Source organism: Equus caballus, chromosome 6 (assembly GCF_041296265.1).
Source record: "Equus caballus isolate H_3958 breed thoroughbred chromosome 6, TB-T2T, whole genome shotgun sequence".
In the NCBI taxonomy this organism is placed as follows: Eukaryota; Metazoa; Chordata; class Mammalia; order Perissodactyla; family Equidae; genus Equus; species Equus caballus.
The window spans coordinates 31,361,624-31,386,400 of NC_091689.1; positions in this window are offsets into that span (position 1 = coordinate 31,361,624).

A 24,777-nucleotide genomic window follows, 5' to 3' on the forward strand; every position below is an offset into this window, starting at 1 on the left:
TTCTGCTCTGGGTGTGCTACATTGCCCTAGAGCTGAAAGGCACAACGTGCAGGCTTCTTTCCAAAGGGCGAGTTGGGCCCCACAGCATCTTGCTTCCAGCTCTTTGGGAAGCTAAGAAACAACTCGCTCTGCACAGTGCTCTTACAGCCTACCGGGAACATCTCTTCCAAAGGCCTGTAAAACGCAGTTTCTTTGCAGGCCTGATCTGCCTGAAGTAGGACTTCTGCTCTGGGTGTGCTACTTTGCCCTAGAGCTGAAAGGCACAACATGCAGGCTTCTTTCCAAAGGGCGAGTTGGGCCCCACAGCATCTTGCTTCCAGCTCTTTGGGAACCTAAGAAACAACTCGCTCTGCACAGTGCTCTTACAGCCTACTGGGAACATCTCTTCCAAAGGTCTGTGAAACGCAGTTTCTTTGCAGGCCTGGTCTGGCTGAAGTAGGACTTCTGCTCTGGGTGTGCTACTTTGCCCTAGAGCTGAAAGGCACAACGTGCAGGCTTCTTTCCAAAGGGCGAGTTGGGCCCCACAGCATCTTGCTTCCAGCTCTTTGGGAAGCTGAGAAACAACTCGCTCTGCACAGTGCTCTTACAGCCTACCGGAAACATGTCTTCCAAAGGCCTGTGAAACGCAGTTTCTTTGCAGGCCTGATCTGGCTGAAGTAGGACTTCTGCTCTGGGTGTGCTACTTTGCCCTAGAGCTGAAAGGCACAACGTGCAGGCTTCTTTCCAAAGGGCGAGTTGGGCCCCACAGCATCTTGCTTCCAGCTCTTTGGGAAGCTAAGAAACAACTCGCTCTGCACAGTGCTCTTACAGCCTACCGGGAACATCCTTTCCAAAGGCCTGTGAAACGCAGTTTCTTTGCAGGCCTGGTCTGGCTGAAGTAGGACTTCTGCTCTGGGTGTGCTACTTTGCCCTAGAGGTGAAAGGCAAAACGTGCAGGCTTCTTTCCAAAGGGCGAGTTGGGCCCCACAGCATCTTGCTTCCAGCTCTTTGGGAAGCTAAGAAACAACTCGCTCTGCACAGTGCTCTTACAGCCTACCGGGAACATCTCTTCCAAAGGCCTGTGAAACGCAGTTTCTTTGCAGGCCTGATCTGGCTGAAGTAGGGCTTCTGCTCTGGGTGTGCTACTTTGCCCTAGAGCTGAAAGGCACAACGTGCAGGCTTCTTTCCAAAGGGCAAGTTGGGCCCCACAGCATCTTGCTTCCAGCTCTTTGGGAAGCTGAGAAACAACTCGCTCTGCACAGTGCTCTTACAGCCTAGTGGGAACATCTCTTCCAAAGGCCTGTGAAACGCAGTTTCTTTGCAGGCCTGATCTGGCTGAAGTAGGACTTCTGCTCTGGGTGTGCTACTTTGCCCTAGAGCTGAAAGGCACAACGTGCAGGCTTCTTTCCAAAGGGCGAGTTGGGCCCCACAGCATCTTGCTTCCAGCCTTTTGGGAAGCTAAGAAACAACTCGCTCTACACAGTGCTCTTACAGCCTACCGGGAACATCTGTTCCAAAGGCCTGTGAAACGAAGTTTCTTTGCAGGCCTGATCTGGCTGAAGTAGGACTTCTGCTCTGGGTGTGCTACATTGCCCTAGAGCTGAAAGGCACAACATGCAGGCTTCTTTCCAAAGGGCGAGTTGGGCCCCACAGCATCTTGCTTCCAGCTCTTTGGGAAGCTAAGAAACAACTCGCTCTGCACAGTGCTCTTACAGCCTACCGGGAACATCTCTTCCAAAGGCCTGTGAAACGCAGTTTCTTTGCAGGCCTGATCTGGCTGAAGTAGGACTTCTGCTCTGGGTGTGCTACTTTGCCCTAGAGCTGAAAGGCACAACATGCAGGCTTCTTTCCAAAGGGCGAGTTGGGCCTCACAGCATCTTGCTTCCAGCTCTTTGGGAACCTAAGAAACAACTCGCTCTGCACAGTGCTCTTACAGCCTACTGGGAACATCTCTTCCAAAGGTCTGTGAAACGCAGTTTCTTTGCAGGCCTGGTCTGGCTGAAGTAGGACTTCTGCTCTGGGTGTGCTACTTTGCCCTAGAGCTGAAAGGCACAACGTGCAGGCTTCTTTCCAAAGGGCGAGTTGGGCCCCATAGCATCTTGCTTCCAGCTCTTTGGGAAGCTGAGAAACAACTCGCTCTGCACAGTGCTCTTACAGCCTACCGGGAACATCTCTTCCAAAGGCCTGTGAAATGCAGTTTCTTTGCAGGCGTGATCTGGCTGAAGTAGGACTTCTGCTCTGGGTGTGCTACTTTGCCCTAGAGCTGAAAGGCACAACGTGCAGGCTTCTTTTCAAAGGGCGAGTTGGGCCCCACAGCATCTTGCTTCCAGCTCTTTGGGAAGCTAAGAAACAACTCGCTCTGCACAGTGCTCTTACAGCCTAGTGGGAACATCTTTTCCAAAGGCCTGTGAAACGCAGTTTCTTTGCAGGCCTGGTCTGGCTGAAGTAGGACTTCTGCTCTGGGTGTGCTACTTTGCCCTAGAGCTGAAAGGCACAACGTGCAGGCTTCTTTCCAAAGGGCGAGTTGGGCCCCACAGCATCTTGCTTCAAGCTCTTTGGGAAGCTAAGAAACAACTCGCTCTGCACAGTGCTCTTACAGCCTACCGGGAACATCCTTTCCAAAGGCCTGTGAAACGCAGTTTCTTTGCAGGCCTGGTCTGGCTGAAGTAGGACTTCTGCTCTGGGTGTGCTACTTTGCCCTAGAGCTGAAAGGCACAACGTGCAGGCTTCTTTCCAAAGGGCGAGTTGGGCCCCACAGCATCTTGCTTCCAGCTCTTTGGGTAGCTAAGAAACAACTCTCTCTGCACAGTGCTCTTACAGCCTAGTGGGAACATCTATTCCCAAGGGTTGTGAAACGCAGTTTGTTTGCAGGCCTGATCTGGCTGAAGTTGGACTTCTGCTCTGGGTCTGCTACTTTGCCCTAGAGCTGAAAGGCACAACGTGCAGGCTTCTTTGCAAATGGTGAGTTGGGCCCCACAGCATCTTGCTTCCAGCTCTTTGGGAAGCTAAGAAACAACTCGCTCTGCACAGTGCTCTTACAGCCTAGTGGGAACACATGTTCCAAAGGCCTGTGAAACGCAGTTTCTTTGCAGGCCTGATCTGGCTGAAGTAGGACTTCTGCTCTGGGTGTGCTACATTGCCCTAGAGCTGAAAGGCACAACCTGCAGGCTTCTTTCCAAGGGGCGAGTTGGGCCCCACAGCATCTTGCTTACAGCTCTTTGGGAAGCTATGAAACCACTCGCTCTGCACAGTGCTCTTACAGCCTACCGGGAACATCTCTTCCAAAGGCCTGTGAAACGCAGTTTCTTTGCAGGCCTGATCTGGCTGAAGTAGGGCTTCTGCTCTGGGTGTGCTACTTTGCCCTAGAGCTGAAAGGCACAACGTGCAGGCTTCTTTCCAAAGGGCGAGTTGGGCCCCACAGCATCTTGCTTCCAGCTCTTTGGGAAGCTGAGAAACAACTCGCTCTGCACAGTGCTCTTACAGCCTAGTGGGAACATCTCTTCCAAAGGCCTGTGAAACGCAGTTTCTTTGCAGGCCTGATCTGGCTGAAGTAGGACTTCTGCTCTGGGTGTGCTACTTTGCCATAGAGCTGAAAGGCACAACGTCCAGGCTTCTTTCCAAAGGGCGAGTTGGGCCCCACAGCATCTTGCTTCCAGCCTTTTGGGAAGCTAAGAAACAACTCGCTCTACACAGTGCTCTTACAGCCTACCGGGAACATCTGTTCCAGAGGCCTGTGAAACGCAGTTTCTTTGCAGGCCTGATCTGGCTGAAGTAGGACTTCTGCTCTGGGTGTGCTACATTGCCCTAGAGCTGAAAGGCACAACGTGCAGGCTTCTTTCCAAAGGGCGAGTTGGGCCCCACAGCATCTTGCTTCCAGCTCTTTGGGAAGCTAAGAAACAACTCGCTCTGCACAGTGCTCTTACAGCCTACCGGGAACATCTCTTCCAAAGGCCTGTGAAACGCAGTTTCTTTGCAGGCCTGATCTGGCTGAAGTAGGACTTCTGCTCTGGGTGTGCTACTTTGCCCTAGAGGTGAAAGGCACAACCTGCAGGCTTCTTTCCAAAGGGCGAGTTGGGCCCCACAGCATCTTGCTTCCAGCTCTTTGGGAAGCTAAGAAACAACTCGCTCTGCACAGTGCTCTTACAGCCTACCGGGAACATCTCTTCCAAAGGCCTGTGAAACGCAGTTTCTTTGCAGGCCTGATCTGGCTGAAGTAGGACTTCTGCTCTGGGTGTGCTACTTTGCCCTAGAGCTGAAAGGCACAACGTGCAGGCTTCTTTCCAAAGGGCGAGTTGGGCCCCACAGCATCTTGCTTCCAGCTCTTTGGGAAGCTGAGAAACAACTCGCTCTGCACAGTGCTCTTACAGCCTAGTGGGAACATCTCTTCCAAAGGCCTGTGAAACGCAGTTTCTTTGCAGGCCTGATCTGGCTGAAGTAGGACTTCTGCTCTGGGTGTGCTACTTTGCCCTAGAGCTGAAAGGCACAACGTGCAGGCTTCTTTCCAAAGGGCGAGTTGGGCCCCACAGCATCTTGCTTCCAGCCTTTTGGGAAGCTAAGAAACAACTCGCTCTACACAGTGCTCTTACAGCCTACCGGGAACATCTCTTCCAAAGGCCTGTGAAACGCAGTTTCTTTGCAGGCCTGATCTGGCTGAAGTAGGACTTCTGCTCTGGGTGTGCTACATTGCCCTAGAGCTGAAAGGCACAACATGCAGGCTTCTTTCCAAAGGGCGAGTTGGGCCCCACAGCATCTTGCTTCCAGCTCTTTGGGAAGCTAAGAAACAACTCGCTCTGCACAGTGCTCTTACAGCCTACCGGGAACATCTCTTCCAAAGGCCTGTGAAACGCAGTTTCTTTGCAGGCCTGATCTGGCTGAAGTAGGACTTCTGCTCTGGGTGTGCTACTTTGCCCTAGAGCTGAAAGGCGCAACATGCAGGCTTCTTTCCAAAGGGCGATTTGGGCCCCACAGCATCTTGCTTCCAGCTCTTTGGGAACCTAAGAAACAACTCGCTCTGCACAGTGCTCTTACAGCCTACTGGGAACATCTCTTCCAAAGGTCTGTGAAACGCAGTTTCTTTGCAGGCCTGATCTGGCTGAAGTAGGACTTCTGCTCTGGGTGTGCTACTTTGCCCTAGAGCTGAAAGGCACAACGTGCAGGCTTCTTTCCAAAGGGCGAGTTGGGCCCCATAGCATCTTGCTTCCAGCTCTTTGGGAAGCTGAGAAACAACTCGCTCTGCACAGTGCTCTTACAGCCTACCGGGAACATCTCTTCCAAAGGCCTGTGAAATGCAGTTTCTTTGCAGGCGTGATCTGGCTGAAGTAGGACTTCTGCTCTGGGTGTGCTACTTTGCCCTAGAGCTGAAAGGCACAACGTGCAGGCTTCTTTCCAAAGGGCGAGTTGGGCCCCACAGCATCTTGCTTCCAGCTCTTTGGGAAGCTAAGAAACAACTCGCTCTGCACAGTGCTCTTACAGCCTAGTGGGAACATCTTTTCCAAAGGCCTGTGAAACGCAGTTTCTTTGCAGGCCTGGTCTGGCTGAAGTAGGACTTCTGCTCTGGGTGTGCTACTTTGCCCTAGAGCTGAAAGGCACAACGTGCAGGCTTCTTTCCAAAGGGCGAGTTGGGCCCCACAGCATCTTGCTTCAAGCTCTTTGGGAAGCTAAGAAACAACTCGCTCTGCACAGTGCTCTTACAGCCTACCGGGAACATCCTTTCCAAAGGCCTGTGAAACGCAGTTTCTTTGCAGGCCTGGTCTGGCTGAAGTAGGACTTCTGCTCTGGGTGTGCTACTTTGCCCTAGAGCTGAAAGGCACAACGTGCAGGCTTCTTTCCAAAGGGCGAGTTGGGCCCCACAGCATCTTGCTTCCAGCTCTTTGGGTAGCTAAGAAACAACTCTCTCTGCACAGTGCTCTTACAGCCTAGTGGGAACATCTATTCCCAAGGGTTGTGAAACGCAGTTTGTTTGCATGCCTGATCTGGCTGAAGTTGGACTTCTGCTCTGGGTCTGCTACTTTGCCCTAGAGCTGAAAGGCACAACGTGCAGGCTTCTTTGCAAATGGTGAGTTGGGCCCCACAGCATCTTGCTTCCAGCTCTTTGGGAAGCTAAGAAACAACTCGCTCTGCACAGTGCTCTTACAGCCTAGTGGGAACACATGTTCCAAAGGCCTGTGAAACGCAGTTTCTTTGCAGGCCTGATCTGGCTGAAGTAGGACTTCTGCTCTGGGTGTGCTACATTGCCCTAGAGCTGAAAGGCACAACCTGCAGGCTTCTTTCCAAGGGGCGAGTTGGGCCCCACAGCATCTTGCTTACAGCTCTTTGGGAAGCTATGAAACCACTCGCTCTGCACAGTGCTCTTACAGCCTACCGGGAACATCTCTTCCAACGGCCTGTGAAACGCAGTTTCTTTGCAGGCCTGATCTGGCTGAAGTAGGGCTTCTGCTCTGGGTGTGCTACTTTGCCCTAGAGCTGAAAGGCACAACGTGCAGGCTTCTTTCCAGAGGGCGAGTTGGGCCCCACAGCATCTTGCTTCCAGCTCTTTGGGAAGCTGAGAAACAACTCGCTCTGCACAGTGCTCTTACAGCCTAGTGGGAACATCTCTTCCAAAGGTCTGTGAAACGCAGTTTCTTTGCAGGCCTGGTCTGGCTGAAGTAGGACTTCTGCTCTGGGTGTGCTACTTTGCCCTAGAGCTGAAAGGCACAACGTGCAGGCTTCTTTCCAAAGGGCGAGTTGGGCCCCACAGCATCTTGCTTCCAGCTCTTTGGGAAGCTGAGAAACAACTCGCTCTGCACAGTGCTCTTACAGCCTACCGGGAACATCTCTTCCAAAGGCCTGTGAAACGCAGTTTCTTTGCAGGCGTGATCTGGCTGAAGTAGGACTTCTGCTCTGGGTGTGCTACTTTGCCCTAGAGCTGAAAGGCACAACGTGCAGGCTTCTTTTCAAAGGGCGAGTTGGGCCCCACAGCATCTTGCTTCCAGCTCTTTGGGAAGCTAAGAAACAACTCGCTCTGCACAGTGCTCTTACAGCCTAGTGGGAACACATGTTCCAAAGGCCTGTGAAACGCAGTTTCTTTGCAGGCCTGATCTGGCTGAAGTAGGACTTCTGCTCTGGGTGTGCTACATTGCCCTAGAGCTGAAAGGCACAACCTGCAGGCTTCTTTCCAAGGGGCGAGTTGGGCCCCACAGCATCTTGCTTACAGCTCTTTGGGAAGCTATGAAACCACTCGCTCTGCACAGTGCTCTTACAGCCTACCGGGAACATCTCTTCCAAAGGCCTGTGAAACGCAGTTTCTTTGCAGGCCTGATCTGGCTGAAGTAGGGCTTCTGCTCTGGGTGTGCTACTTTGCCCTAGAGCTGAAAGGCACAACGTGCAGGCTTCTTTCCAAAGGGCGAGTTGGGCCCCACAGCATCTTGCTTCCAGCTCTTTGGGAAGCTGAGAAACAACTCGCTCTGCACAGTGCTCTTACAGCCTACCGGGAACATCTCTTCCAAAGGCCTGTGAAACGCAGTTTCTTTGCAGGCCTGATCTGGCTGAAGTAGGACTTCTGCTCTGGGTGTGCTACTTTGCCCTAGAGCTGAAAGGCACCACGTGCAGGCTTCTTTCCAAAGGGCGAGTTGGGCCCCACAGCATCTTGCTTCCAGCTCTTTGGGAAGCTAAGAAACAACTCGCTCTGCACAGTGCTCTTACAGCCTTCGGGAACATCCTTTCCAAAGGCCTGTGAAACGCAGTTTCTTTGCAGGCCTGGTCTGGCTGAAGTAGGACTTCTGCTCTGGGTGTGCTACTTTGCCCTAGAGGTGAAAGGCACAACGTGCAGGCTTCTTTCCAAAGGGCGAGTTGGGCCCCACAGCATCTTGCTTCCAGCCTTTTGGGAAGCTAAGAAACAACTCGCTCTACACAGTGCTCTTACAGCCTACCGGGAACATCTGTTCCAGAGGCCTGTGAAACGCAGTTTCTTTGCAGGCCTGATCTGGCTGAAGTAGGACTTCTGCTCTGGGTGTGCTACATTGCCCTAGAGCTGAAAGGCACAACATGCAGGCTTCTTTCCAAAGGGCGAGTTGGGCCCCACAGCATCTTGCTTCCAGCTCTTTGGGAAGCTAAGAAACAACTCGCTCTGCACAGTGCTCTTACAGCCTACCGGGAACATCTCTTCCAAAGGCCTGTGAAACGCAGTTTCTTTGCAGGCCTGATCTGGCTGAAGTAGGACTTCTGCTCTGGGTGTGCTACTTTGCCCTAGAGCTGATAGGCACAACATGCAGGCTTCTTTCCAAAGGGCGAGTTGGGCCCCACAGCATCTTGCTTCCAGCTCTTTGGGAACCTAAGAAACAACTCGCTCTGCACAGTGCTCTTACAGCCTACTGGGAACATCTCTTCCAAAGGTCTGTGAAACGCAGTTTCTTTGCAGGCCTGGTCTGGCTGAAGTAGGACTTCTGCTCTGGGTGTGCTACTTTGCCCTAGAGCTGAAAGGCACAACGTGCAGGCTTCTTTCCAAAGGGCGAGTTGGGCCCCATAGCATCTTGCTTCCAGCTCTTTGGGAAGCTGAGAAACAACTCGCTCTGCACAGTGCTCTTACAGCCTACCGGGAACATCTCTTCCAAAGGCCTGTGAAATGCAGTTTCTTTGCAGGCGTGATCTGGCTGAAGTAGGACTTCTGCTCTGGGTGTGCTACTTTGCCCTAGAGCTGAAAGGCACAACGTGCAGGCTTCTTTTCAAAGGGCGAGTTGGGCCCCACAGCATCTTGCTTCAAGCTCTTTGGGAAGCTAAGAAACAACTCGCTCTGCACAGTGCTCTTACAGCCTACCGGGAACATCCTTTCCAAAGGCCTGTGAAACGCAGTTTCTTTGCAGGCCTGGTCTGGCTGAAGTAGGACTTCTGCTCTGGGTGTGCTACTTTGCCCTAGAGCTGAAAGGCACAACGTGCAGGCTTCTTTCCAAAGGGCGAGTTGGGCCCCACAGCATCTTGCTTCCAGCTCTTTGGGTAGCTAAGAAACAACTCTCTCTGCACAGTGCTCTTACAGCCTAGTGGGAACATCTATTCCCAAGGGTTGTGAAACGCAGTTTGTTTGCAGGCCTGATCTGGCTGAAGTTGGACTTCTGCTCTGGGTCTGCTACTTTGCCCTAGAGCTGAAAGGCACAACGTGCAGGCTTCTTTGCAAATGGTGAGTTGGGCCCCACAGCATCTTGCTTCCAGCTCTTTGGGAAGCTAAGAAACAACTCGCTCTGCACAGTGCTCTTACAGCCTAGTGGGAACACATGTTCCAAAGGCCTGTGAAACGCAGTTTCTTTGCAGGCCTGATCTGGCTGAAGTAGGACTTCTGCTCTGGGTGTGCTACATTGCCCTAGAGCTGAAAGGCACAACCTGCAGGCTTCTTTCCAAGGGGCGAGTTGGGCCCCACAGCATCTTGCTTCCAGCCTTTTGGGAAGCTAAGAAACAACTCGCTCTACACAGTGCTCTTACAGCCTAACGGGAACATCTGTTCCAGAGGCCTGTGAAACGCAGTTTCTTTGCAGGCCTGATCTGGCTGAAGTAGGACTTCTGCTCTGGGTGTGCTACATTGCCCTAGAGCTGAAAGGCACAACATGCAGGCTTCTTTCCAAAGGGCGAGTTGGGCCCCACAGCATCTTGCTTCCAGCTCTTTGGGAAGCTAAGAAACATCTCGCTCTGCACAGTGCTCTTACAGCCTACCGGGAACATCTCTTCCAAAGGCCTGTGAAACGCAGTTTCTTTGCAGGCCTGATCTGGCTGAAGTAGGACTTCTGCTCTGGGTGTGCTACTTTGCCCTAGAGCTGAAAGGCACAACATGCAGGCTTCTTTCCAAAGGGCGAGTTGGGCCCCACAGCATCTTGCTTCCAGCTCTTTGGGAACCTAAGAAACAACTCGCTCTGCACAGTGCTCTTACAGCCTACTGGGAACATCTCTTCCAAAGGTCTGTGAAACGCAGTTTCTTTGCAGGCCTGGTCTGGCTGAAGTAGGACTTCTGCTCTGGGTGTGCTACTTTGCCCTAGAGCTGAAAGGCACAACGTGCAGGCTTCTTTCCAAAGGGCGAGTTGGGCCCCATAGCATCTTGCTTCCAGCTCTTTGGGAAGCTGAGAAACAACTCGCTCTGCACAGTGCTCTTACAGCCTACCGGGAACATCTCTTCCAAAGGCCTGTGAAATGCAGTTTCTTTGCAGGCGTGATCTGGCTGAAGTAGGACTTCTGCTCTGGGTGTGCTACTTTGCCCTAGAGCTGAAAGGCACAACGTGCAGGCTTCTTTTCAAAGGGCGAGTTGGGCCCCACAGCATCTTGCTTCAAGCTCTTTGGGAAGCTAAGAAACAACTCGCTCTGCACAGTGCTCTTACAGCCTACCGGGAACATCCTTTCCAAAGGCCTGTGAAACGCAGTTTCTTTGCAGGCCTGGTCTGGCTGAAGTAGGACTTCTGCTCTGGGTGTGCTACTTTGCCCTAGAGCTGAAAGGCACAACGTGCAGGCTTCTTTCCAAAGGGCGAGTTGGGCCCCACAGCATCTTGCTTCCAGCTCTTTGGGTAGCTAAGAAACAACTCTCTCTGCACAGTGCTCTTACAGCCTAGTGGGAACATCTATTCCCAAGGGTTGTGAAACGCAGTTTGTTTGCAGGCCTGATCTGGCTGAAGTTGGACTTCTGCTCTGGGTCTGCTACTTTGCCCTAGAGCTGAAAGGCACAACGTGCAGGCTTCTTTGCAAATGGTGAGTTGGGCCCCACAGCATCTTGCTTCCAGCTCTTTGGGAAGCTAAGAAACAACTCGCTCTGCACAGTGCTCTTACAGCCTAGTGGGAACACATGTTCCAAAGGCCTGTGAAACGCAGTTTCTTTGCAGGCCTGATCTGGCTGAAGTAGGACTTCTGCTCTGGGTGTGCTACATTGCCCTAGAGCTGAAAGGCACAACCTGCAGGCTTCTTTCCAAGGGGCGAGTTGGGCCCCACAGCATCTTGCTTACAGCTCTTTGGGAAGCTATGAAACCATTCGCTCTGCACAGTGCTCTTACAGCCTACCGGGAACATCTCTTCCAAAGGCCTGTGAAACGCAGTTTCTTTGCAGGCCTGATCTGGCTGAAGTAGGACTTCTGCTCTGGGTGTGCTACTTTGCCCTAGAGCTGAAAGGCACAACATGCAGGCTTCTTTCCAAAGGGCGAGTTGGGCCCCACAGCATCTTGCTTCCAGCTCTTTGGGAAGCTAAGAAACAACTCGCTCTGCACAGTGCTCTTACAGCCTACTGGGAACATCTCTTCCAAAGGTCTGTGAAACGCAGTTTCTTTGCAGGTCTGGTCTGGCTGAAGTAGGACTTCTGCTCTGGGTGTGCTACTTTGCCCTAGAGCTGAAAGGCACAACGTGCAGGCTTCTTTCCAAAGGGCGAGTTGGGCCCCACAGCATCTTGCTTCCAGCTCTTTGGGAAGCTGAGAAACAACTCGCTCTGCACAGTGCTCTTACAGCCTACCGGGAACATCTCTTCCAAAGGCCTGTGAAACGCAGTTTCTTTGCAGGCGTGATCTGGCTGAAGTAGGACTTCTGCTCTGGGTGTGCTACTTTGCCCTAGAGCTGAAAGGCACAACGTGCAGGCTTCTTTTCAAAGGGCGAGTTGGGCCCCACAGCATCTTGCTTCCAGCTCTTTGGGAAGCTAAGAAACAACTCGCTCTGCACAGTGCTCTCACAGCCTAGTGGGAACATCTCTTCCAAAGGCATGTGAAACGCAGTTTCTTTGCAGGCCTGGTCTGGCTGAAGTAGGACTTCTGCTCTGGGTGTGCTACTTTGCCCTAGAGCTGAAAGTCACAACGTGCAGGCTTCTTTCCAAAGGGCGAGTTGGGCCCCACAGCATCTTGCTTCAAGCTCTTTGGGAAGCTAAGAAACAACTCGCTCTGCACAGTGCTCTTACAGCCTACCAGGAACATCCTTTCCAAAGGCCTGTGAAACGCAGTTTCTTTGCAGGCCTGGTCTGGCTGAAGTAGGACTTCTGCTCTGGGTGTGCTACTTTGCCCTAGAGCTGAAAGGCACAACGTGCAGGCTTCTTTCCAAAGGGCGAGTTGGGCCCCACAGCATCTTGCTTCCAGCTCTTTGGGTAGCTAAGAAACAACTCTCTCTGCACAGTGCTCTAACAGCCTAGTGGGAACATCTATTCCCAAGGGTTGTGAAACGCAGTTTGTTTGCAGGCCTGATCTGGCTGAAGTTGGACTTCTGCTCTGGGTCTGCTACTTTGCCCTAGAGCTGAAAGGCACAACGTGCAGGCTTCTTTGCAAATGGTGAGTTGGGCCCCACAGCATCTTGCTTCCAGCTCTTTGGGAAGCTAAGAAACAACTCGCTCTGCACAGTGCTCTTACAGCCTAGTGGGAACACATGTTCCAAAGGCCTGTGAAACGCAGTTTCTTTGCAGGCCTGATCTGGCTGAAGTAGGACTTCTGCTCTGGGTGTGCTACATTGCCCTAGAGCTGAAAGGCACAACCTGCAGGCTTCTTTCCAAGGGGCGAGTTGGGCCCCACAGCATCTTGCTTACAGCTCTTTGGGAAGCTATGAAACCACTCGCTCTGCACAGTGCTCTTACAGCCTACCGGGAACATCTCTTCCAAAGGCCTGTGATACGCAGTTTCTTTGCAGGCCTGATCTGGCTGAAGTAGGGCTTCTGCTCTGGGTGTGCTACTTTGCCCTAGAGCTGAAAGGCACAACGTGCAGGCTTCTTTCCAAAGGGCGAGTTGGGCCCCACAGCATCTTGCTTCCAGCTCTTTGGGAAGCTAAGAAACAACTCGCTCTGCACAGTGCTCTTACAGCCTAGTGGGAACATCTCTTCCAAAGGCCTGTGAAACGCAGTTTCTTTGCAGGCCTGATCTGGCTGAAGTAGGACTTCTGCTCTGGGTGTGCTACTTTGCCCTAGAGCTGAAAGGCACAACGTGCAGGCTTCTTTCCAAAGGGCGAGTTGGGCCCCACAGCATCTTGCTTCCAGCCTATTGGGAAGCTAAGAAACAACTCGCTCTACACAGTGCTCTTACAGCCTACCGAGAACATCTGTTCCAGCGGCCTGTGAAACGCAGTTTCTTTGCAGGCCTGATCTGGCTGAAGTAGGACTTCTGCTCTGGGTGTGCTACATTGCCCTAGAGCTGAAAGGCACAACGTGCAGGCTTCTTTCCAAAGGGCGAGTTGGGCCCCACAGCATCTTGCTTCCAGCTCTTTGGGAAGCTAAGAAACAACTCGCTCTGCACAGTGCTCTTACAGCCTACCGGGAACATCTCTTCCAAAGGCCTGTGAAACGCAGTTTCTTTGCAGGCCTGATCTGGCTGAAGTAGGACTTCTGCTCTGGGTGTGCTACTTTGCCCTAGAGCTGAAAGGCACAACATGCAGGCTTCTTTCCAAAGGGCGACTTGGGCCCCACAGCATCTTGCTTCCAGCTCTTTGGGAACCTAAGAAACAACTCGCTCTGCACAGTGCTCTTACAGCCTACTGGGAACATCTCTTCCAAAGGTCTGTGAAACGCAGTTTCTTTGCAGGCCTGGTCTGGCTGAAGTAGGACTTCTGCTCTGGGTGTGCTACTTTGCACTAGAGCTGAAAGGCACAACGTGCAGGCTTCTTTCCAAGGGGCGAGTTGGGCCCCACAGCATCTTGCTTACAGCTCTTTGGGAAGCTATGAAACCACTCGCTCTGCACAGTGCTCTTACAGCCTACCGGGAATATCTCTTCCAAAGGCCTGTGAAACGCAGTTTCTTTGCAGGCCTGATCTGGCTGAAGTAGTACTTCTGCGGTTGGTGTGCTACTTTGCCCTAGAGCTGAAAGGCACAACGTGCAGGCTTCTTTCCAAAGGGCGAGTTGGGCCCCACAGCATCTTGCTTCCAGCTCTTTGGGAAGCTAAGAAACAACTCGCTCTGCACAGTGCTCTTACAGCCTACCGGGAACATCTCTTCCAAAGGCCTGTGAAACGCAGTTTCTTTGCAGGCCTGATCTGGCTGAAGTAGGACTTCTGCGGTTGGTGTGCTACTTTGCCCTAGAGCTGAAAGGCACAACATGCAGGCTACTTTCCAGAGGGCGAGTTGGGCCCCACAGCATCTTGCTTCCAGCTCTTTGGGAAGCTAAGTAACAACTCGCTCTGCACAGTGCTCTTACAGCCTACTGGGAACATCTCTTCCAAAGGTCTGTGAAACGCAGTTTCTTTGCAGGCCTGGTCTGGCTGAAGTAGGACTTCTGCTCTGGGTGTGCTACTTTGCCCTAGAGCTGAAAGGCACAACGTGCAGGCTTCTTTCCAAAGGGCGAGTTGGGCCCCATAGCATCTTGCTTCCAGCTCTTTGGGAAGCTGAGAAACAACTCGCTCTGCACAGTGCTCTTACAGCCTACCGGGAACATCTCTTCCAAAGGCCTGTGAAATGCAGTTTCTTTGCAGGCGTGATCTGGCTGAAGTAGGACTTCTGCTCTGGGTGTGCTACTTTGCCCTAGAGCTGAAAGGCACAACGTGCAGGCTTCTTTTCAAAGGGCGAGTTGGGCCCCACAGCATCTTGCTTCAAGCTCTTTGGGAAGCTAAGAAACAACTCGCTCTGCACAGTGCTCTTACAGCCTACCGGGAACATCCTTTCCAAAGGCCTGTGAAACGCAGTTTCTTTGCAGGCCTGGTCTGGCTGAAGTAGGACTTCTGCTCTGGGTGTGCTACTTTGCCCTAGAGCTGAAAGGCACAACGTGCAGGCTTCTTTCCAAAGGGCGAGTTGGGCCCCACAGCATCTTGCTTCCAGCTCTTTGGGTAGCTAAGAAACAACTCTCTCTGCACAGTGCTCTTACAGCCTAGTGGGAACATCTATTCCCAAGGGTTGTGAAACGCAGTTTGTTTGCAGGCCTGATCTGGCTGAAGTTGGACTTCTGCTCTGGGTCTGCTACTTTGCCCTAGAGCTGAAAGGCACAACGTGCAGGCTTCTTTGCAAATGGTGAGTTGGGCCCCACAGCATCTTGCTTCCAGCTCTTTGGGAAGCTAAGAAACAACTCGCTCTGCACAGTGCTCTTACAGCCTAGTGGGAACACATGTTCCAAAGGCCTGTGAAACGCAGTTTCTTTGCAGGCCTGATCTGGCTGAAGTAGGACTTCTGCTCTGGGTGTGCTACATTGCCCTAGAGCTGAAAGGCACAACCTGCAGGCTTCTTTCCAAGGGGCGAGTTGGGCCCCACAGCATCTTGCTTACAGCTCTTTGGGAAGCTATGAAACCATTCGCTCTGCACAGTGCTCTTACAGCCTACCGGGAACATCTCTTCCAAAGGCCTGTGAAACGCAGTTTCTTTGCAGGCCTGATCTGGCTGAAGTAGGACTTCTGCTCTGGGTGTGCTACTTTGCCCTAGAGCTGAAAGGCACAACATGCAGGCTTCTTTCCAAAGGGCGAGTTGGGCCCCACAGCATCTTGCTTCCAGCTCTTTGGGAAGCTAAGAAACAACTCGCTCTGCACAGTGCTCTTACAGCCTACTGGGAACATCTCTTCCAAAGGTCTGTGAAACGCAGTTTCTTTGCAGGTCTGGTCTGGCTGAAGTAGGACTTCTGCTCTGGGTGTGCTACTTTGCCCTAGAGCTGAAAGGCACAACGTGCAGGCTTCTTTCCAAAGGGCGAGTTGGGCCCCACAGCATCTTGCTTCCAGCTCTTTGGGAAGCTGAGAAACAACTCGCTCTGCACAGTGCTCTTACAGCCTACCGGGAACATCTCTTCCAAAGGCCTGTGAAACGCAGTTTCTTTGCAGGCGTGATCTGGCTGAAGTAGGACTTCTGCTCTGGGTGTGCTACTTTGCCCTAGAGCTGAAAGGCACAACGTGCAGGCTTCTTTTCAAAGGGCGAGTTGGGCCCCACAGCATCTTGCTTCCAGCTCTTTGGGAAGCTAAGAAACAACTCGCTCTGCACAGTGCTCTCACAGCCTAGTGGGAACATCTCTTCCAAAGGCATGTGAAACGCAGTTTCTTTGCAGGCCTGGTCTGGCTGAAGTAGGACTTCTGCTCTGGGTGTGCTACTTTGCCCTAGAGCTGAAAGTCACAACGTGCAGGCTTCTTTCCAAAGGGCGAGTTGGGCCCCACAGCATCTTGCTTCAAGCTCTTTGGGAAGCTAAGAAACAACTCGCTCTGCACAGTGCTCTTACAGCCTACCAGGAACATCCTTTCCAAAGGCCTGTGAAACGCAGTTTCTTTGCAGGCCTGGTCTGGCTGAAGTAGGACTTCTGCTCTGGGTGTGCTACTTTGCCCTAGAGCTGAAAGGCACAACGTGCAGGCTTCTTTCCAAAGGGCGAGTTGGGCCCCACAGCATCTTGCTTCCAGCTCTTTGGGTAGCTAAGAAACAACTCTCTCTGCACAGTGCTCTAACAGCCTAGTGGGAACATCTATTCCCAAGGGTTGTGAAACGCAGTTTGTTTGCAGGCCTGATCTGGCTGAAGTTGGACTTCTGCTCTGGGTCTGCTACTTTGCCCTAGAGCTGAAAGGCACAACGTGCAGGCTTCTTTGCAAATGGTGAGTTGGGCCCCACAGCATCTTGCTTCCAGCTCTTTGGGAAGCTAAGAAACAACTCGCTCTGCACAGTGCTCTTACAGCCTAGTGGGAACACATGTTCCAAAGGCCTGTGAAACGCAGTTTCTTTGCAGGCCTGATCTGGCTGAAGTAGGACTTCTGCTCTGGGTGTGCTACATTGCCCTAGAGCTGAAAGGCACAACCTGCAGGCTTCTTTCCAAGGGGCGAGTTGGGCCCCACAGCATCTTGCTTACAGCTCTTTGGGAAGCTATGAAACCACTCGCTCTGCACAGTGCTCTTACAGCCTACCGGGAACATCTCTTCCAAAGGCCTGTGATACGCAGTTTCTTTGCAGGCCTGATCTGGCTGAAGTAGGGCTTCTGCTCTGGGTGTGCTACTTTGCCCTAGAGCTGAAAGGCACAACGTGCAGGCTTCTTTCCAAAGGGCGAGTTGGGCCCCACAGCATCTTGCTTCCAGCTCTTTGGGAAGCTAAGAAACAACTCGCTCTGCACAGTGCTCTTACAGCCTAGTGGGAACATCTCTTCCAAAGGCCTGTGAAACGCAGTTTCTTTGCAGGCCTGATCTGGCTGAAGTAGGACTTCTGCTCTGGGTGTGCTACTTTGCCCTAGAGCTGAAAGGCACAACGTGCAGGCTTCTTTCCAAAGGGCGAGTTGGGCCCCACAGCATCTTGCTTCCAGCCTATTGGGAAGCTAAGAAACAACTCGCTCTACACAGTGCTCTTACAGCCTACCGAGAACATCTGTTCCAGCGGCCTGTGAAACGCAGTTTCTTTGCAGGCCTGATCTGGCTGAAGTAGGACTTCTGCTCTGGGTGTGCTACATTGCCCTAGAGCTGAAAGGCACAACGTGCAGGCTTCTTTCCAAAGGGCGAGTTGGGCCCCACAGCATCTTGCTTCCAGCTCTTTGGGAAGCTAAGAAACAACTCGCTCTGCACAGTGCTCTTACAGCCTACCGGGAACATCTCTTCCAAAGGCCTGTGAAACGCAGTTTCTTTGCAGGCCTGATCTGGCTGAAGTAGGACTTCTGCTCTGGGTGTGCTACTTTGCCCTAGAGCTGAAAGGCACAACATGCAGGCTTCTTTCCAAAGGGCGAGTTGGGCCCCACAGCATCTTGCTTCCAGCTCTTTGGGAACCTAAGAAACAACTCGCTCTGCACAGTGCTCTTACAGCCTACTGGGAACATCTCTTCCAAAGGTCTGTGAAACGCAGTTTCTTTGCAGGCCTGGTCTGGCTGAAGTAGGACTTCTGCTCTGGGTGTGCTACTTTGCACTAGAGCTGAAAGGCACAACGTGCAGGCTTCTTTCCAAGGGGCGAGTTGGGCCCCACAGCATCTTGCTTACAGCTCTTTGGGAAGCTATGAAACCACTCGCTCTGCACAGTGCTCTTACAGCCTACCGGGAATATCTCTTCCAAAGGCCTGTGAAACGCAGTTTCTTTGCAGGCCTGATCTGGCTGAAGTAGTACTTCTGCGGTTGGTGTGCTACTTTGCCCTAGAGCTGAAAGGCACAACGTGCAGGCTTCTTTCCAAAGGGCGAGTTGGGCCCCACAGCATCTTGCTTCCAGCTCTTTGGGAAGCTAAGAAACAACTCGCTCTGCACAGTGCTCTTACAGCCTACCGGGAACATCTCTTCCAAAGGCCTGTGAAACGCAGTTTCTTTGCAGGCCTGATCTGGCTGAAGTAGGACTTCTGCGGTTGGTGTGCTACTTTGCCCTAGAGCTGAAAGGCACAACATGCAGGCTACTTTCCAGAGGGCGAGTTGGGCCCCACAGCATCTTGCTTCCAGCTCTTTGGGAAGCTAAGTAACAACTCGCTCTGCACAGTGCTCTTACAGCCTACTGGGAACATCTCTTCCAAAGGTCTGTGAAACGCAGTTTCTTTGCAGGCCTGGTCTGGCTGAAGTAGGACTTCTGCTCTGGGTGTGCTACTTTGCCCTAGAGCTGAAAGGCACAACGTGCAGGCTTCTTTCCAAAGGGCGAGTTGGGCCCCACAGCATCTTGCTTCCAGCTATTTGGGAAGCTGAGAAACAACTCGCTATGCACAGTGCTCTTACAGCCTACCGGGAACATCTCTTCCAAAGGCCTGTGAAACGCAGTTTCTTTGCAGGCCTGATCTGGCTGAAGTAGGACTTCTGCGGTTGGTGTGCTACTTTGCCCTAGAGCTGAAAGGCACAACGTGCAGGCTTCTTTTCAAAGGGCGAGTTGGGCCCCACAGCATCTTGCTTCCAGCTCTTTGGGAAGCTAAGAAACAACTCGCTCTGCACAGTGCTCTTACAGCCTAGTGGGAACATCTCTTCCAAAGGCATGTGAAACGCAGTTTCTTTGCAGGCCTGGTCTGGCTGAAGTAGGACTTCTGCTCTGGGTGTGCTACTTTGCCCTAGAGCTGAAAGGCACAACGTGCAGGCTTCTTTCCAAAGGGCGAGTTGGGCCCCACAGCATCTTGCTTCAAGCTCTTTGGGAAGCTAAGAAACAACTCGCTCTGCACAGTGCTCTTACAGCCTACCGGGAACATCCTTTCCAAAGGCCTGTGAAACGCAGTTTCTTTGCAGGCCTGGTCTGGCTGAAGTAGGACTTCTGCTCTGGGTGTGCTACTTTGCCCTAGAGCTGAAAGGCACAACGTGCAGGCTTCTTTCCAAAGGGCGAGTTGGGCCCCACAGCATCTTGCTTCCAGCTCTTTGGGTAGCTAAGAAACAACTCTCTCTGCACAGTGCTCTTACAGCCTAGTGGGAACATCTCTTCCCAAGGGTTGTGAAACGCAGTTTGTTTGCAGGCCTGATCTGGCTGAAGTTGGACTTCTGCTCTGGGTCTGCTACTTTGCCCTAGAGCTGAAAGGCACAACGTGCAGGCTTCTTTGCAAATGGTGAGTTGGGCCCCACAGCATCTTGCTTCCAGCTCTTTGGGAAGCTAAGAAACAACTCGATCTGCACAGTGCTCTTACAGCCTACCGGGAACACATGTTCCAAAGGCCTGTGAAACGCAGTTTCTTTGCAGGCCTGATCTGGCTGAAGTAGGACTTCTGCTCTGGGTGTGCTACTTTGCCCTAGAGCTGAAAGGCACAACGTGCAGGCTTCTTTCCAAAGGGCGAGTTGGGCCACACAGCATCTTGCTTCCAGCTCTTTGGGAAGCTAAGAAACAACTCGCTCTGCACAGTGCTCTTACAGCCTACCGGGAACATCCTTTCCAAAGGCCTGTGACACGCAGTTTCTTTGCAGGCCTGGTCTGGCTGAAGTAGAACTTCTGCTCTGGGTGTGCTACATTGCCCTAAAGCTGAAAGGCACAACGTGCAGGCTTCTTTCCAAAGGGCGAGTTGGGCCCCACAGCATCTTGCTTCCAGCTCTTTGGGAAGCTAAGTAACAACTCGCTCTGCACAGTGCTCTTACAGCCTAGTGGGAACATCTCTTCCAAAGGCCTGTGAAACGCAGTTTCTTTTCAGGCCTGATCTGGCTGAAGTAGGACTTCTGCTCTGGGTGTGCTCCATTGCCCTAGAGCTGAAAGGCACAACGTACAGGCTTCTTTCCAAAGGGCGAGTTCGGCCCCACAGCATCTTGCTTCCAGCTCTTTGGGAAGCTATGAAACAACTCGCTCTGCACAGTGCTCTTACAGCCTACCGGGAACATCTCTTCCAAAGGCCTGTGAAACGCAGTTTCTTTGCAGGCCTGGTCTGGCTGAAGTAGGGCTTCTGCTCTGGGTGTGCTACTTTGCCCTAGAGCTGAAAGGCACAACGTGCAGGCTTCTTTCCAAAGGGCGAGTTGGGCCCCACAGCATCTTGCTTCCAGCTCTTTGGGAAGCTAAGAAACAACTCGCTCTGCACAGTGCTCTTACAGCCTACCGGGAACATCTCTTCCAAAGGCCTGTGAAACGCAGTTTCTTTGCAGGCCTGATCTGGCTGAAGTAGGGCTTCTGCTCTGGGTGTGCTACTTTGCCCTAGAGCTGAAAGGCACAACGTGCAGGCTTCTTTCCAAAGGGCGAGTTGGGCCCCACAGCATCTTGCTTCCAGCTCTTTGGGAAGCTAAGAAACAACTCGCTCTGCACAGTGCTCTAACAGCCTAGTGGGAACATCTATTCCCAAGGGTTGTGAAACGCAGTTTGTTTGCAGGCCTGATCTGGCTGAAGTAGGGCTTCTGCTCTGGGTGTGCTACTTTGCCCTAGAGCTGAAAGGCACAACGTGCAGGCTTCTTTCCAAAGGGCGATTTGGGCCCCACAGCATCTTACTTCCAGCTCTTTGGGAAGCTGAGAAACAACTCGCTCTGCACAGTGCTCTTACAGCCTACCGGGAACATCTCTTCCAAAGGCCTGTGAAACGCAGTTTCTTTGCAGGCCTGATCTGGCTGAAGTAGGACTTCTGCTCTGGGTGTGCTACTTTGCCCTAGAGCTGAAAGGCACAACGTGCAGGCTTCTTTCCAAAGGGCGAGTTGGGCCCCACAGCATCTTGCTTCCAGCTCTTTGGGAAGCTAAGAAACAACTCGCTCTGCACAGTCTCTTACAGCCTACGGGGAACATATCTTCCAAAGGCCTGTGAAACGCAGTTTCTTTGCAGGCCTGATCTGGCTGAAGTAGGAATTCTGCTCTGGGTGTGCTGCTTTGCCCTAGAGCTGAAAGGCACAACGTGCAGGCTTCTTTCCAAAGGGCGAGTTGGGCCCCACAGCATCTTGCTTCCAGCTCTTTGGGAAGCTAAGAAACAACTCGCTCTGCACAGTGCTCTTACAGCCTACCGGGAACATCCTTTCCAAAGGCCTGTGAAACGCAGTTTCTTTGCTGGCCTGGTCTGGCTGAAGTAGGACTTCTGCTCTGGGTGTGCTACTTTGCCCTAGAGCTGAAAGGCACAACGTGCAGGCTTCTTTCCAAAGGGCGAGTTGGGCCCCACAGCATCTTGCTTCCAGCTCTTTGGGAAGCTAAGAAACAACTCGCTCTGCACAGTGCTCTTACAGCCTACCGGGAACATCTCTTCCAAAGGCCTGTGAAACGCAGTTTCTTTGCAGGCCTGATCTGGCTGAAGTAGGACTTCTGCTCTGGGTGTGCTACTTTGCCCTAGAGCTGAAAGGCACAACGTGCAGGCTTCTTTCCAAAGGGCGAGTTGGGCCCCACAGCATCTTGCTTCCAGCTCTTTGGGAAGCTAAGAAACAACTCGCTCTGCACAGTGCTCTTACAGCCTACCGGGAACATCTCTTCCAAAGGCCTGTGAAACGCAGTTTCTTTGCAGGCCTGATCTGGCTGAAGTAGGACTTCTGCTCTGGGTGTGCTACTTTGCCCTAGAGCTGAAAGGCACAACGTGCAGGCTTCTTTCCAAAGGGCGAGTTGGGCCCCACAGCATCTTGCTTCCAGCTCTTTGGGAAGCTAAGAAACAACTCGCTCTGCACAGTGCTCTTACAGCCTACCGGGAACATCTCTTCCAAAGGCCTGTGAAACGCAGTTTCTTTGCAGGCCTGATCTGGCTGAAGTAGGACTTCTGCTCTGGGTGTGCTCCATTGCCCTAGAGCTGAAAGGCACAACGTGCAGGCTTCTTTCCAAAGGGCGAGTTGAGCCCCACAGCATCTTGCTTCCAGCTCTTTGGGAAGCTAAGAAACAACTCGCTCTGCACAGTGCTCTTACAGCCTACCGGGAACATCTCTTCCAAAGGCCTGTGAAATGCAGTTTCTTTGCAGGCCTGATCTGGCTGAAGTAGGACTTCTGCTCTGGGTGTGCTACTTTGCCCTAGAGCTGAAAGGCACAACATGCAGGCTTCTTTCCAAAGGGCGAGTTGGGCCCCACAGCATCTTGCTTCCAGCTCTTTGGGAACCTAAGAAACAACTCGCTCTGCACAGTGCTCTTACAGCCTACTGGGAACATCTCTTCCAAAGGTCTGTGAAATGCAGTTTCTTTGCAGGCCTGGTCTGGCTGAAGTAGGACTTCTGCTCTGGGTGTGCTACTTTGCCCTAGAGCTGAAAGGCACAACGTGCAGGCTTCTTTCCAAAGGGCGAGTTGGGCCCCACAGCATCTTGCTTCCAGCTCTTTGGCAAGCTAAGAAACAACTCGCTCTGCACAGTGCTCTTACAGCCTACCGGGAACATCTCTTCCAAACGCCTGTGAAACGCAGTTTCTTTGCAGGCCTGATCTGGCTGAAGTAGGACTTCTGCTCTGGGTGTGCTACTTTGCCCTAGAGCTGAAAGGCACAACGTGCAGGCTTCTTTCCAAAGGGCGAGTTGGGCCCCACAGCATCTTGCTTCCAGCTCTTTGGGAAGCTAAGAAACAACTCGCTCTGCACAGTGCTCTTACAGCCTAGTGGGAACATCTCTTCCAAAGGCCTGTGAAACGCAGTTTCTTTGCAGGCCTGATCTGGCTGAAGTAGGACTTCTGCTCTGGGTGTGCTACTTTGCCCTAGAGCTGAAAGGCACAACGTGCAGGCTTCTTTCCAAAGGGCGAGTTGGGCCCCACAGCATCTTGCTTCCAGCTCTTTGGGAAGCTAAGAAACAACTCGCTCTGCACAGTGCTCTTACAGCCTAGTGGGAACACATGTTCCAAAGGCCTGTGAAACGCAGTTTCTTTGCAGGCCTGGTCTGGCTGAAGTAGGACTTCTGCTCTGGGTGTGCTACTTTGCCCTAGAGCTGAAAGGCACAACGTGCAGGCTTCTTTCCAAAGGGCGAGTTGGGCCCCACAGCATCTTGCTTCCAGCTCTTTGGGAAGCTAAGAAACAACTCGCTCTGCACAGTGCTCTTACAGCCTACCGGGAATATCTCTTCCAAAGGCCTGTGAAACGCAGTTTCTTTGCAGGCCTGATCTGGCTGAACTAGGACTTCTGCTCTGGGTGTGCTACTTTGCCCTAGAGCTGAAAGGCACAACGTGCAGGCTTCTTTCCAAAGGGCTAGTTGGGCCCCACAGCATCTTGCTTCCAGCTCTTTGGGAAGCTAAGAAACAACTCGCTCTGCACAGTCTCTTACAGCCTACGGGGAACATATCTTCCAAAGGCCTGTGAAACGCAGTTTCTTTGCAGGCCTGGTCTGGCTGAAGTAGGACTTCTGCTCTGGGTGTGCTGCTTTGCCCTAGAGCTGAAAGGAACAACGTGCAGGCTTCTTTAAAAAGGGCGAGTTGGGCCCCACAGCATCAGGCTTCCAGCTCTTTGGGAAGCTAAGAAACAACTCGCTCTGCACAGTGATCTTACAGCCTACCGGGAACATCCTTTCCAAAGGCCTGTGAAACGCAGTTTCTTTGCAAGCCTGGTCTGGCTGAAGTAGGACTTCTGCTCTGGGTGTGCTACTTTGCCCTAGAGCTGAAAGGCACAACGTGCAGGCTTCTTTCCACAGGGCGAGTTGGGCCCCACAGCATCTTGCTTCCATCTCTTTGGGAAGCTAAGAAACAACTCGCTCTGCACAGTGATCTTACAGCCTACCGGGAACATCCTTTCCAAAGGCCTGTGAAACGCAGTTTCTTTGCAGGCCTGATCTGGCTGAAGTAGGACTTCTGCTCTGGGTGTGCTACTTTGCCCTAGAGCTGAAAGGCACAACGTGCAGGCTTCTTTCCAAAGGGCGAGTTGGGCCCCACAGCATCTTGCTTCCAGCTCTTTGGGAAGCTAAGAAACCACTCGCTCTGCACAGTGCTCTTACAGCCTACTGGGAACATCCTTTCCAAAGGCCTGTGAAACGCAGTTTCTTTGCAGGCCTGGTCTGGCTGAAGTAGGACTTCTGCTCTGGGTGTGCTACTTTGCCCTAGAGCTGAAAGGCACAACGTGCAGGCTTCTTTCCAAAGGGCGAGTTGGGCCCCACAGCATCTTGCTTCCAGCTCTTTGGGAAGCTAAGAAACAACTCGCTCTACACAGTGCTCTTACCCCCTACCGGGAACATCTCTTCCAAAGGCCTGTGAAACGCAGTTTCTTTGCAGGCCTGATCTGGCTGAAGTAGGGCTTCTGCTCTGGGTGTGCTACTTTGCCCTAGAGCTGAAAGGCACAACGTGCAGGCTTCTTTACAAAGGGCGAGTTGGGCCCCACAGCATCTTGCTTCCAGCTCTTTGGGAAGCTAAGAAACAACTCGCTCTGCACAGTGCTCTTACAGCCTACTGGGAACATCTCTTCGAAAGGCCTGTGAAACGCAGTTTCTTCGCAGGCCTGATCTGGCTGAAGTAGGACTTCTGCTCTGGGTGTACTACTTTGCCCTATAGCTGAAAGGCACAACGTGCAGGCTTCTTTCCAAAGGGCGCGTTGGGCCACACAGCATCTTGCTTCCAGCTCTTTGGGAAGTTAAGAAACAAGTCGCTCTGCACAGTGCTCTTACAGCCTACCGGGAACATCTCTTCCAAAGGCCTGTGAAACGCAGTTTCTTTGCAGGCCTGATCTGGCTGAAGTAGGACTTCTGCCCTTGGTGTGCTACTTTGCCCT